A 15,545-nucleotide genomic window follows, 5' to 3' on the forward strand; every position below is an offset into this window, starting at 1 on the left:
GGAGACTGAAGAAGGTCCATCTGTCTCCACAGATCCTGGTGAACTTCTACCGCTGCACCATCGAGAGCATCCTTACCAACTGCATCACAGTATGGTATGGCAACTGCTCTGTCTCCGACCGGAAGGCATTGCAGAGGGTAGTGAAAATTGCCCAACGCATCACCGGTTCCTCACTCCCCTCCATTGAGTCTGTCCAAAGCAAGCGCTGTCTGCGGAGGGCGCTCAGCATCGCCAAGGACTGCTCTCACCCCAACCATGGACTGTTTACCCTCCTACCATCCGGGAGGCGCTACAGTTCTCTCCGTTGCCGAACCAGCAGGTCGAGGAACAGTTTCTTTCCGGCGGCTGTCACTCTACTCAACAACGTACCTCGGTGACTGCCAAATCACCACCCCCCCCCGGACACTTATTATTATTTATTCAAATCGTTTGCTATGTCGCTCTTCCAAGGAGATGCTAAATGCATTTTGTTGTCTCTGTACTGTACACTGACAATGACAATTAAAATTGAATCTGAATCTGAATCTGAATCTGAATCTGAATCTGAAATCCTCGTTATGAAGGCCAACATTCCATTAGCTTTCCTCACTGCCTGCTGTACCTGCACAGCAACTTTCAGTGACCGATGTACAAGGACGCACAGGTCTCGCTGTACCTCCCCCTTACCTAACCTAACCCCATTGAGATAATAATCTGCCCCCTTGTTTTTGCTGCCAAAGTGGATAACCTCACATTTATCTATATTATACTGCATCTGCCAGGCATCTGCCCACTCATTCAAACTGTCCAGGTCACCTTGCAACCTCCTAACATCCTCTTCACAGTTCACGTTAAACTAACAAACTTTCCACTTATTTAAAAAGCCAAAGGGAAGCCAGCAAAGTATTCCATTCACATTGCAGTCTAATAACATCATTTCAGATGCAGGAGAGTTTTTATATTGTAGACCTATCATTTACCATGGGTGTTATAAAAAGTCAAGTTGTAGAAATAATGATTTGTCTAGAAATAATTTGTTGAGAAAATAATGGAATTATTGTAGGAATGGGGATGAATGATGGGGAAATGTGGTTTAGGGATTGGTTCTAAAACCACATTGATTCTAATTTAACTTTGCATTATAACTTGGCATGGTGGTGAATTTAAAAAATAGAGAAATAGCATCTGTTACTCTTGCATCCAGAATTTGATTCACCCAATGATATTGCAACACAAACCCAAATAGACAATAGGTGCAGGAGTAGGCCATTCGACCCTTCAAGCCAGCACCGCCATTTACTGTGATCATGGCTGATCATCCCCAATCAGTACCCCGTTCCTGCCTTCTCCCCATATCCTCTGACTCCGCTATCTTTAAGAGCCCTATCTAGCTCTATCTTGAAAGTATCCAGAGAATCGGCCTCCACCGCCCTCTGAGGCAGAGAATTCCTCAGACTCACAACTCTCTGTGTGAAAAAGTGTTTCCTCGTCTCCGTTCTAAATGGCTTACCCCTTATTCTTAAACTGTGGCCCCTGGTTCTGGACTCCCCCAACATTGGGAACTATATCTCTGAAGATCTGTCCTGGACCCAGCACAGTGATGCAATCATTAAGGAATCCCACCAACACCTCCACTTCCTGAGAGGATTGAGGAGATTCAGTAGGTCGCTGAATTCTCTCGTACACGTCTACAGGTGTATGGTTGAGAACATATTGACGGGTTACATCACGGCCTGGTTCGGCAACTCGAACGCCCAGGAACAAATGAGATTACAAAAGGTGGTGAACACTGCCCGGTCCATCACTGGCACTGACCTCCCCACCACCACAGGAGTCCCTGCCTCAAATTGGCAGCCAGCATCATCAGAGACCCACACCACCCTGGCCACTCCTGGCATGGGGAGAAAGTTACAGGAGCCTGCAAACTGTAACGTCCAGGTTCAGGAACAGCTGCTTCCCCACAGCCACCAGGCTATTGAACACTATGAAATCTAGCTAAACTACAAACTGCTTGGGTGCACTAGTTAGCAATGTTACAAAATTTTGAGATTTAAAAAATCAAGTCTGCAATTTATCCCATCAGATAAAGCATAACAATAAGTTTAATTTGACACCTAATTCACTTTCATATCTCAAGTAATAAAAAAGTTATGGTCATTTCCATACTTGGAAATTAGCATCTTGTTCCCTATTGATTTTCTATGGACATAACAAAAAAGCTGTGATCGTGGACAGTCAAAAGCCCATAACCTTCTTACAAATTAAGAGAACTGAATGAAATTTTCAGTTATCATAGATTGAAGCATTCTGAAACAAATATAAAATAATCTTACTTGGATGACCTGAAATTAAAGCATATAATTAGTTAGTTACCCAATTGTAGCTAATTTCAAACTTCAATTACTAGCTCTAAACATCTATGCATTTCTTAATAAATGATTAACATTTTTAAATAGCCCAAGTGTCCAAATAATATTCACAAATAATTCACAATAAAGCATGATTTTTAAATCTCATTTACATCAATTTATAGGCCAAATGGAAGGAATTTTGTGTTCATTTGCTGTAAATTAAAGTCAATTTAAATCGGCTTTCTAGTGGGTTCCTGTGAACGCGCTGGTTTAGAATGTTCACATTGCGCTGGATTTGTGCCCTCAAATGCCCAGAAAAATACTGCGGGATATAAAGAGCCCAAAATGAACTACTCGCTATAGAAAACTTTATTTTACAGGGTTACATACAAGCCCCATTTAATGTAAAAATAAGGTACATACCTTTAATTGTTTGCCTTATAAAACCCTGGGGCTGCGAGAGGTTGCGGTGTGAGAGAGTGATTTTTAAACTACTATAAATATTATACAAGGCCATAAAAACTAATAATACCTTTTGCGACGGGGTCTTTCAGCGATTTTCCGTTAATGATTTACTAGGCTGAACATTTTCGATTGGAACAGCCTAGTAAAAATCGCGTTTTAAACCCGCCCCCTCTAAACAGCGCCAAAATCGCGGACACGGGGTAGGGCTGATGCTCAGCCATGATTCAGGTAGGTTTTGTAACATACCTACACTAGTCTGAGGAAAGACATTCTTGCCATAGAGGGAGTACAGAGAAGGTTCATCAGACTGATTCCTGGGATGTCAGGACTTTCATATGAAGAAAGACTGGATAGACTCGGCTTGTACTCGCTAGAATTTAGAAGATTGATGGGGGATCTTATATAAACTTACAAAATTTTTAAGGGGTTGGACAGGCTAGATGCAGGAAGATTGTTCCTGATGTTGGGGAAGTCCAGGACAAGGGGTCGCAGTTTAAGGATAAGGGGGACGTCTTTTAGGACCGAGATGAGGAAATCATTTTTCACACAGAGAGTGGTGGATCTCTGGAATTTCTCTCCCGCAAAAGGTAGTTGAGGCCAGTTGATTGGCTATATTTAAGAGGGAGTTAGATGTGGCCCTTGTGGCTAAAGGGATCAGGGGGTATGGAGAGAAGGCAGGTACGGGATACTGAGTTGGATGATCAGCATGATCATATTGAATGGCGGTGCAGGCTCGAAGGGCCGAATGGGCTACTCCTGCACCTATTTTCTATGTTTCTATGTTACTAGGGACTTTGGGCTTTGTATTGGGCACTATAATGGGTTTTTTTAGCCACGGTTGACCCACCTTCCCGGTTTTATTTTTTCGCAGGGAAGGCGGCTCAACTGTGAAGAACGGTCTCTTCACGGGGCGAACATACAAACTCCGTACAGACAGCACCCGTGGTTAGAATCGAACCCGGGTCCCTGGCGCTGTGAGGCAGCAACTCTACCGCTGTGCCACTGTGCCAAACCCTGTTTTGTATTTATTGAACCTTTTCTTTGTTGATATTCATGCATGATTGTAGCGTCCTAGTTAGACAGCAGGGATAACTGTGCAAGGCAGACACTCAGTCACCAGATAACACTGAACAGACAGTGGCTATGAAGGCACAGTAGGATCTAGCTTCACACCACGGTTACTTCCAGCACCCTACTGCATAATCTTCCATTATGCACGGAAATCACATCAGGGAACCTTCCTTCAAGACAGCGTTCACCATCTTATGTCTCGAGAGCATTATTTCTCCATCTGCTTCGAGCAAAATTGATTTCCAAAAATTCACAGTTTTTACCAGACGTTTGAGACCAAAAATGTTCATGTTCAATATAATCGTCAAAATATTTCCACTCTTCTTAGATTCATAGCAAATAAAATTAGAAAACAAAATCCACTATCAATTAGCTCCTCAGTAAATTAGTGCAATTTTCAAAGTGAGCATATTTAACATTTTGAATGACAATACATGAAAAATCTACACAATAAAATGTCCAACCATAATAATTTAGTCTCAGAGTTCTGTCTCATATGAAAGTAGAGTTATTGTTAGTTGTTTTCTTATTCATTCATTGTTTAGTTTAGTTCAGAGAAACAGCACCGAAACAGGCCATTCGGCCCACCTAGTACATGCCAACCATCGGGCACCAGTTCCCACTAGTTCTACGCTGACCTAATTTCATGTGGGGAATTTACACAGGCCAATTAACCTTCAAATCTGCACATTTCTGGAATGTGGGAGGAAACCGGAGATCCCGAAGAAAACCCACGCAGTCACGGGGGTTAACGTGCAAACTCCACACAGACAGCACCCGAGGTCAGGATCGAACACGGGTCTCTGGTGCTCTAAGGCAGCAAATCGACCGCTGCGCCACCGTGCCGCCCTAAGGTGTTATATTTTGCTTAGTCAAACCAGGACAGGACTCACATAACAAATGCGAGGTCAGGGGTAGTGAACATGCGGCCTTCTAATCCCATTAAGTGCGGCCTTTAGAATGAATCCAAATTTTGTAGAACAAATCGTTTTATTTTTATTAATATGTTTTTGTTCGTCTTTTAGTATTTTAATTTTAATCTTAAAATGAACGTATTTAAAATCCTCCAAAAGGAAAATAGATATTATTCAATCGCTTTGGATGAATCAACTGATACTACTGACTCGGCGCAGGTTTTATACTTCATTCGGGCCATAACAAATGATTTTCTTTGCTACGAAGAGTTAAGGGCCTGTCCCACTTGGCTGTCATTTGCGTCTTATTTACGCGTCATATGTAGAATAGGTCGACGTGTCGTGACGCGCGACATCGCGTGCAAATCACGCATCATCATGCGTCAGCACAACCGTCTGGTGTGCGTGACGTCATTAGAATATCCTGCTTCCCCATTCTGCATCATGACCATCATGGAAGAACTACAGATGTTATTGCTACGGCAACAACAGAGACTTCTGTTAGCAGCAGCCCTTATACTTACCGATCAGCCAGGCAGGAGTACAACAAGAAAGGCCAGCAAGAAACCCAGGAAGAGGTCTGTGTGGACGAGGTTAGAGGTTACATGACACGTAAAAGACGGGCCAACTGCGTATGGGCGGCGCGCAGACTCGCATGTTTACGGACGTTGACGCACGGTGACGTGACCATGTGTCACCATGCGATACAGCATGCGACGCCAATGCGTCAGCGTGCCTACGCGATACGTCACGCAGGTGACGCGCGAGGATTTCGTTACACTACGAAATCCTGGAGCGCCGTGCGATAATACGTGCCACTGCATGCGATTCCACGCCTCACCGTGCGCGATACGTGCGTCAAATGAGGTGCAAATAACAGCCAAGTGGGACAGGCCCTTTACTCGCTTTGGGAACTCTTACGGATAGAACACGAGGAATAGATTTCACCAACAACGTTCAAGATAAATGTCGTGACGTTGGGCTGGATTTGGTTAATTTAGTGAGTATATGTACAGACAGTGAACCTTCCATGACAGGAAAACCTGAAGAGTTTTATTGCACAGGTAAAAAAGGTATTATCAGATCCAGATGCTCTCATTTCTTTTCATTGCATCTTACATCAGCAGAATGTCTGTGCTAAATCTACTATTTCAAGTGAGACTTTGCAACAAGTTATAAGTATTGTTAACTATATTCGTGCAAATGCAACACGACATCGTCAGTTGCGTAATATGCTAAAGTTGGACAATGAGGCATTCAGTGTGGATTCACCGTATCATTGCAAAGTGCGTTGGCTATCGCAGGGACAGGTGTTAGCAAAATGTTTACCTTTGCGAGAACAGATAGTTAAATTTCATGAAGAACAGAATCGGCACTGTGAATTATTGAAAGAAGATTTCTATAGAAATACTGCATTTCTGTGTGATATCATGTCAAAGCAAAATGACTTGAATGTTTCTTTGCAAGGGGTCACAGTTTAAGGATAAAGGTGGAAATCTTTTAGGACCGAGATGAGAAAAACATTTTTCACACAGAGAGTGGTGAATCTCTGGAACTCTCTGCCACAGAAGGTAGTTGAGGCCAGTTCATTTAAGAGGGAGTTAGATGTGGCCCTTGTGGCTAAAGGGATCAGGGGGGTATGGAGAGAAAGCAGGTACAGGATACTGAGTTGGATGATCAGCCATGATCATATTGAATGGCGGTGCAGGCTCGAAGGGCCGAATGGCATACGCCTGCACCTTTTTTCTATGTTACTATGTAAAACTAAGTCTATATATGATATGTGGCAAAAAGTCCAAGCATTTCTAAAAAAACTATCTTATTTATTCTTTTTTTACCCTTCGGTTTCGGGCCGAAACGTTGCCTATTTCCTTCGCTCCATAGATGCTGCTGCACCCGCTGAGTTTCTCCAGCATTTTTGTCTACCTTCAGTAAAAGGTTAGTTAACTTTAGAATTTACAATTTTTTTTTCATTTTCTTGAAGTTAGTACATGGTAGTTAGATTTTTACAAAACAATGTACATTTTGAAGTTTCTTGGAAGCGGCCTTATTAGATTACAGCTAACTTAATGCGGCCTTTCCGACATGAAAAGGTTCCCACCCCTGTGCTAGGTCATAAGGTCGTATATAGGTGGAGGCTGCCTGATTCTTGATTAGCATGGGTGTCAGGGATTATGGGGAGAAGGCAGGAGAATGGCTGGGGAGGGAAAGATAGAAAGATAGAAACATATAGAAACATATAAAATTATAAAAGGACCGGACAAGCTAGATGCAGGAAAAATGTTCCCAATGTTGGGCGAGTCCAGAGCCAAGGGTCACAGTCTTAGAATAAAGGGGAGGTCATTTAAGACTGAGGTGAGAATTTATGGAATTCCCTGGCACAGAGGGCAGTGGAGGCCAAGTCACTGGATGGATTTAAGAGAGGGTTAGATAGAGCTCTAGGGGCTAGTGGAATCAAGGGATATGGGGAGAAGGCAGGCATGGGTTATTGATAGGGGACGATCAGCCATGATCACAATGAATGGCGGTGCTGGCTCGAAGCCGAGCACCTATTTTGTATGTTTCTATGTTTCTATGTAGATCAGCCATGATTGAATGGCAGAGTAGACTTGATGGGCCGAATGGCCTAATTCTCCTCCCAGAACCTCTGAAAGTATCCACATGCCCCGTTCTAAACTCCTCCCCAGATCTTGACTGGGCAGCACGGTGGCACAGCGGTAGATTTGCTGCCTCACAGAGAACGCAGCGCCGGAGACCCGGGTTCGATCCCGACTATGGGTGCTGTCTGTACGGAGTTTGCACGTCCTCCTCATGACCAAGTGGGTTTTCATCCCACACTCCAAAGAGTGTCTGTGTAAATTGTCCCTAGTGTGTGTAGGGTAGTGTCAATGAGCGGGGATCGCTGGTCAGTGCAGACTCGGTGGGCCGAAGGGCCTGTTTCCGTGATGTATCTCTCAACTAAAATCGAAATTACTGAACTTGGTCCAACTTCAGAACCGGCTAGCTGGTCATCACAATCTTCCAAGCTATTTCATCTTGTTTGTTCTGTGGGCCAATTTTTCTTTTATCAGCCTTTTGCCTTTCAATCATACAGGAATATTGATTTGCAAGGTGCTTAAAACAAAATATAGTCTTTCACTGTTGGACCACAAGTGCTAGAGAACCAATAAAGATGCTTCATTATTTGACAATGTCAAGACACTATTTTATTTAGCCACTTTCATTTCCCTCGACACTGCTTATTTTTTGGCATTGGTCAATGTACTGAAGTAATTCGGGTGCCTCCGTCTTGAGTTTTGAGTTTAGTTTATTGTCACGTGTTCCAAGGTACAGCTTGCTTCCCTGTATCAAATGATGAACAGCAGGAGAATGTTGTCAGGATTCGAGGGTCTGTGCTGTCGGGAGAGGTTGAGCAGGCTGGGACTCTGTTCCTTGGAGGATGAGGGGTGATCTCATAGAAACATAGAAAATAGGTGCAGGAGTAGGCCATTCGGCCCTTCAAGCCTGCACCGCCATTCAATATGATCATGGCTGTTCATCCAACTCAGTATCCTGTACCTGCCTTCTCTCCATACCCCCTGATCCCCTTAGCCACAAGGGCCACATCTAACTCCCTCTTAAATATAGCAAACAAACTGGTCTCAAATACCTTCTGTGGCAGAGAACTCCACAGATTCACCACTCTCTGTGTAAAAAATGTTTTTCTCATCTCGGTCCTAAAAGGGTTCCCCCTTATCCTTAAACTGTGACCCCCTTGTTCTGGACTTCCCCAACATCGGGAACAATCTTCCTGCATCTAGCCTGTCCAACCCCTTAAGAATTTTGTAAGTTTCTATAAGATCCCCCCTCAATCTTCTAAATTCTAGCGAGTACAAGCCGAGTCTATCCAGTCTTTCTTCATGTGAAAGTCCTGACATCCCAGGAATCAGTCTGGTGAACCTTTACTGTACTCCCTCTATGGCTATATTGTACTCCTCTATCTCATAGAGGTGTACAAAATCATTCGAGGAATAGATCGGCTAAAGTCTCTTGCCCATTGTAGGTGAATTGAGGACTAGAGGACAAAGGTTTAAGTTGAAGGGGAAAAGATTTAATGGGAGTCTGAGGGGTAACTTTTTCACACAATGGATGGTGGGTGTATGGGACAAGCCGCCAGAGGAGGTAGTTGAGGCTGGAACTATCCCAACACTTAAGAAACAGTTAGACAGATACATGGATAGGATCAGCCATGATCATATTGAATGGCGGTGCAGGCTCGAAGGGCCGAATGGCATACTCCTGCACCTAATTTCTATGTCTATGTTTCTATGTTTGGAGTGGTATGGGCCAAACATGGGCAGGTGGGACTAGTGTAGCTGGGACATGTACATTTACACTTACACCAAGGCAATTTTTTTTTTTTTTTATATATTTTTTTTTGTTTATTTTATTAGAAGTTAATACAAAACAGTACAGTGGAACCTAATTTTAGATGCCAACTATGTAATACCGTAATCCATTCTATGTACAACCTCTAGTTTTATGTTATGAAAAGGAAGTAAGCAAGCCAAGCAAAAGAAAACGATAGAAAGAGGGAAAAGTGGAAAAATAGATGGTAGAGAGTAGAAAAACGTGAAGTGTGTATATAAAAAATAAAAAAATAAAAAAATAAACCTGCAATTAACCTGCAAATTCATACGTCTTTGGAGCGTGGGAGGAAACCGAAGATCTCGGAAACCCACGCAGTTCACAGGGAGAACGTATAAACTCCGTACAGGTAGCGCCCGTCGTCGGGATCGAACCCGGGACTCTGGCGCTTCAAGCGCTGCAAGGCAGCAAATCTATCACTGAGCCACCGTGCCGCCATTATGATATTTAGAACACGCTACCAGAGGAGTTAATGGATTCAAATACAATCATTATGTTTATGACACAGTTAGCAAGGCATTGAAATCGGCAAGATGTTGTGAGCTAATGCAGGCAATTGGGATTAATATGAAGAGTACATTGTCAGTATGGATGCGTTGTGCTATCAAACTCTAAGACTCTAAAATACTAGATTCAAATGCCTCAAAATTTATGCACATTTTCCCAAGTCCCAATAGTTTCAATATCTCAATAGGATACTAAATAATACACTAGGAGCAATTAGTGTGGCTGGCAAGTGTGATGATGCAGCCAGCCCATTTTCTACATTAGAATTCATAAATACTTGACGTTGTTTTTAATGCAGCTCGCTGGCACAGCTACACTTAGATAAGCCCTAATGACACAATTATAAATCAGGCTCTTTTTGTCGAGGCTTACAGCCAGACAGCAGCCTTAATAACCAGACCAAATCAATGGCGTTAAATTATTCTTTCGTGTATATACGGAGATTTAACAATTAACTCTTGTCCAATTTATCACGCACTGAAAGTGTGGGGGATTAGACATTGGAGATACAGCGCAGAAACGGGCCCTGCGGACAAACGAGTCGACCTGCACGTCTTTTGTGGTGTGGGAGGAAACCGAATATCTCGGAGAAAACCCAGGCAGATCAGCATACACTATCCCACTCACAAGCACTATCCTACACACTAGAGGCAACTTACAATTTAAAGCCCTGTCTGTCCCACTGTGCGAGTTCATTCCAAGAGCTCTCCCGAGTTTGGCCCGATTCGAACTCGGAGATTTACGGTAATGGTACTCGGGGCTCTCGTGGACATTTTTCAACATGTTGAAAAATCTTCATGAGTCTTCATAGAAACATAGAAACATAGAAAATAGGTGCAGGAGTAGGCCATACGGCCCTTCGAGCCTGCACCGCCATTCAATATGATCATGGCTGATCATCCAACTCAGTATCCTGTTCCTGCCTTCTCTCCATACCCCCTGATCCCTTTAGCCACAAGGGCCACATCTAACTCCCTCTTAAATATAGCCAATGAACTGGCCTCAACTACCTTCTGCGGCAGAGGATTCCAGAGATTCACCACTCTCTATGTGAAAAAAGTTTTCCTCATCTCGGTCCTAAAAGATTTCCCCCTTATCCTTAAACTGTCTTCCCGTGCTTACCTGCCGTTAGCGAGTCTTCCCGAGTACCTGCCGTTAGCGCTAAGAGACGTCCCCGAGCTCCAACATACGTTCATTCTCCGCGCTTACCACGAGTTTGATTTTTTTTGTAAACTCGGGAGAGCTCTTGGAATGAACTCGCACCGTGGGACAGGGAACATTAAAATTTACAATTTACCGAAGCCAATTAACCTGCAAACCTGCACATCTTTGAAGTGTGAAAGGAAACCGGAGCACCAGGAGAAAACCCACCTGGTCCCGGGGGGAGAATGAACAAGCTCCGTACAGACAGCACCCGTAGTCAGGATTGAACCCGGGTCTCCGGCGCTGTGAGGCTGCAACTCTACCCGCTGCGCCACCGTGCCGCCCCGCTCCCCCCTAGATCCCAGCTCTAAACGTGGGAAAGCCTCAATCAAATCAGCACATCCCAGTGTTGGAAGCTGTTTAGTTTAGTGATGCAGCATGGGAACAGGCCCTTCAGCCCACCGAGACTATGCTGACCATCGATCGGCTGTTCATCACCTGTTCACAAAGTAGAACACACACACATTGTTTCCTTCACCAGCCCGTTACTGCAGGCGGGGGACAGGGGCAAGCGGGGGGAGCGCTGTCTGAGTGAAATTCACACGGTGCAAAGCCAATGTGATACAGACACGCACCACGATGAACAGGAAGGTTGGCGCTGTAATTAAGGCGGCTAAAGCACAGTGTACCGTAAGTCCTTTAAAAGAGGTGGGAAAGGGAAAGGAGAGGGGGATCTACGAGAACCTCCGAGAACCTTCGACCTCTTGGCGACCCACCAGAATGCGGAAACTCCTCAAGACAATGAAGGCGACTCCTCGGCAACCACCGGCGAACATTTGGCGACCGCATAGTCTCCTGCAGTCGCTTAAAAAGTCGCCTAATTTGGATAGTTTTGGTCTCCTAATCTGAGGAAAGACATTCTTGCCATAGGGGGAGTACAGAGAAGGTTCACCAGACTGATTCCTGGGATGTCAGGACTTTCATATGAAGAAAGACTGGATAGACTCGGCTTGTACTCGCTGGAATTTAGAAGATTGAGGGGGGATCTTATAGAAACTTTACAAAATTCTTAAGGGGTTGGACAGGCTAGATGCAGGAAGATTGTTCCCGATGTTGGGGGGAAGTTCAGGACAAGGGGTCACAGTTTAAGGATAAGGGGGAAATCTTTTAGGACCGAGATGAGAAAAACATTTTTCACACAGAGAGTGGTGAATCTCTGGAATTCTCTGCCACAGAAGGTAGTTGAGGCCACAGTTCATTGGCTATATTTCAGAAGGAGTTAGATGTGGCCCTTGTGGCTAAAGGGATCAGGCGGTATGGAGAGAAGGCAGGGATGGGACACTGAGTTGGATGATCAGCCATGATCATATTGAATGGCGGTGCAGGCTCGAAGGGCTGAATGGTCTATTCCTGCACCTATTTTCTATGTTTCTATGACAGGCCCATTAGTGTGTGGGGCTCGCTGGTCGGCGCGGACTCGATGGGCCGAAGGGCCTGTTTCCGTGTTGTATCTCTAAACTAAACTACACTAAACTAGACAACAAAGATCATGAACATTGATTGAATGTTTAAGTTCTATAATTGTTCAAGCATTCTCCTCTTTATTATTGCACGATATATATTTCTCTTATAGAAACATAGAAAATAGGTGCAGGAGGCCATTCGGCCCTTCGAGCCAGCACCGCCATTCATTGTGATCATGGCTGATCGTCCCCTATCAATAACCCGTGCCTGCCTTCTCCCCATATCCCTTGATACCACTAGCCCCTAGAGCTCTATCTAACTCTCTCTTCAATTCATCCAGTGACTTGGCCTCCACTGCCCTCTGTGGCAGGGAATTCCACAAACTCACAACTCTCTGGGTGAAAAAGTTTTTTCTCACCTCAGTCTTAAAAAAAAAATGGCCTCCCCCTTTATTCTAAGACTGTGGCCCCTTGTTCTGGACTCGCCCAACATTGGGAACATTTTTCCTGCACCTAGCTTCTCCAATCCTTTTTTATAATTTTAAATGTTTCTATAAGATAACCCCTCATCCTTCTAAACGCCAATGAATACAAGCCTAGTCTTTTCAATCTTTCCTCATATGACAGTCATATTATAGCTCGAGCACTTTCTATTTTGGTCTTGGCACAGCTTTTGGTTGCTTGTACAAAATCTTATTTTGCTGCCTATATTGATGTTTTTTGGCCTGTCAAGGCAACGTGGTGGAGTGTAATCTTAAAACAACATTTATATTGAGTTGAACGCTGCTTCTCTTTTGCAGCTATTTCAATTGCAACACTGCGCGGGATCGGTCGATGAACACAGAGGACAAGAGAGAGACATGAGAACAAGCCTGGGACAAGAAGAATGCGTTCATCTGTATAGATGGAAATACGTTCCGCGATTCATTGTGCAAGCCCTCAAAGCAAGGGACTAACATGGGCAAAAATCACAAAGCACACATATCTCAGTCTGAGGAAGGGTCTCGACCCGAAACGTCGCCTATTCCTTCGCTCCATAGATGCTGCCTCACCCGCTGAGTTTCTCCAGCATTTTTGTCGACCTTCGATTTTTCCAGCATCTGCAGTTTCTTTAATGCCCCTTGTCCCACTTAGGAAACCTGAACGGGAACCTCTGGAGACTTTGCGCCCCACCCAAGGTTTCCGTGCGGTTCCCGGACGTTGCAGGTGGTTGCCGGAGGTTGCAGGTAGTGGAAGCAGGTAGGGAGACTGACCAAAACCTCCGGGAACCGCACGGAAACCTCGGGTGGGGCGCAAAGTCTCCAGAGGTTTCCGTTCAGGTTTCCTAAGTGGGACAGGGGCATAAAACAGATTTCCGCTGCAATAATTCACTCGGTGAACTGAGAATTCATCCTCCACGCTCCATTTCAATCTATCCCAAATGAGCGCAAAATTAATATCACATTGTCGAGAGACAACATTAGTCAGAGTGTAGAAGTTACAGGAGACACAATATGCTGGAGCTACTCAGCGGGACAGGAAGCATCTCTGGAAAGAAGGAATGGGTGACTTTTCCGAAGACCCTTATTCAGACTGAGTCAGGGGAGAGTGAGTCCAAAGATATAGAAACATAGAAACATAGACAATAGGTGCAGGAGTAGGCCATTTGGCCCTTTGAGCCTGCACCGCCATTCAATATGATCATGGTTGATCATCCAACTCAGTATCCTGTACCTGCCTTCTCTCCATACCCCCTGATCCCTTTAACCACAAGGGCCACATCTAACTCCCTCTTAAATATAGCCAATGAACTGTGGCCTCAACTACCTTCTGTGGCAGAGAATTCCAGAGATTCACCACTCTCTGTGTGAAAAATGTTTTCCTCATCTCAGTCCTAAATGATTTCCCCTTTATCCTTAAACTGTGACCCCTTGTCCTGGACTTCCCCAACATCGGGAACAATCTTCCTGCATCTAGCCTGTCCAACCCCTTAAGAATTTTGTAAGTTTCTATAAGATCCCCCCTCAATCTCCTAAATTCTAGCGAGTACAAGTATCCAGTCGTTTTTCATATGAAAGTCCTGACATCCCAGAAATCAGTCTGGTGAACCTTCTCTGAAGGGGTAAGGTGTGAAAACAACAGATCAAAGCAGATGTTGATAAGGAAATGTAGAACGGTTCATTGTTAGCTGAGGGGAAGGTGACAACTAGGCACACAATCAGTAATATTTAATCAGAAGGCCAGTAGAACTCGTCGGAGAACTAGGGTGGGGAATCATTCTACATTCCCCTGGTCATCATTTGCTTTGATCTGTTATTTTCACAACTTGCCCTCCAATATCTCTAGACTCTCTCTCCCCCTGACACTCGGTCTGAAGAAGGGTCTTGACCCCAAACTTCTCTCCAGAGATGCTGCCTGCCCCGCTGAGTTACTCCAGCATCCTCCTGCGCTTCAAGGAATAGAGTCCCAGCCTATTCAACCTCTCCCTATCGCTCAGACCATCTAGTCCTGGTATCCAACATACTTGTAAATCTTCTCTGTACCCTTTCCAGCTTGACAACACCGTTCCTGCAACATGGTGCCCAGAACTGAACACAATACTCTAAATGCGGTCTCACCAACATCTTATACAACTGCAACATGTCCTCCCAACTTCTATACTCAATACTCTGACTAGGTATGTTACAAAACCTACCTGAATCGTGGCTGAGCATCTGCCCTACCCCGTGTGCGCGATTTTGGCGCTGTTTAGAGGGGGCGGGTTTAAAACGCGATTTTTAATAGGCTGTTGCAATCGAAAATGTTCAGCCTAGTAAATCATTAACGGAAAATCGCTGAAAGACCCCATCGCAAAAGGTATTATTAGTTTTTATGGCCTTGTAAAATAGTTATAGTAGTTTAGAAATCACTCTCTAAACTCGCAACCTCTCGCAGCCCCAGGGTTTTATAAAGCAAACAATTAAAGGTATGTACCTTATTTTTGCATTAAATGGGGCTTGTATATAACCCTGTATATAAAGTTTTCTATAGTGAGTAGTTCATTTTGGGTTCTTTATATCTTTATATCCCGCAGTATTTTTCTGGGCATTTGAGGGCACAAATCCAGCGCAATGTGAACGTTCTAAACCAGCGCGTTCACAGGAACCCACTAGAAATCCAATTTAAATTGACTTTAATTTACAGCAATTGAACACTAAATTCCTTCCATTTGGCCTATAAATTGATGTAAATGAGATTTAAAAATCATGTTTTATTGTGAATTATTT

This window comes from Leucoraja erinacea, chromosome 12 (assembly GCF_028641065.1).
Source record: "Leucoraja erinacea ecotype New England chromosome 12, Leri_hhj_1, whole genome shotgun sequence".
NCBI lineage: Eukaryota > Metazoa > Chordata > Chondrichthyes > Rajiformes > Rajidae > Leucoraja > Leucoraja erinaceus.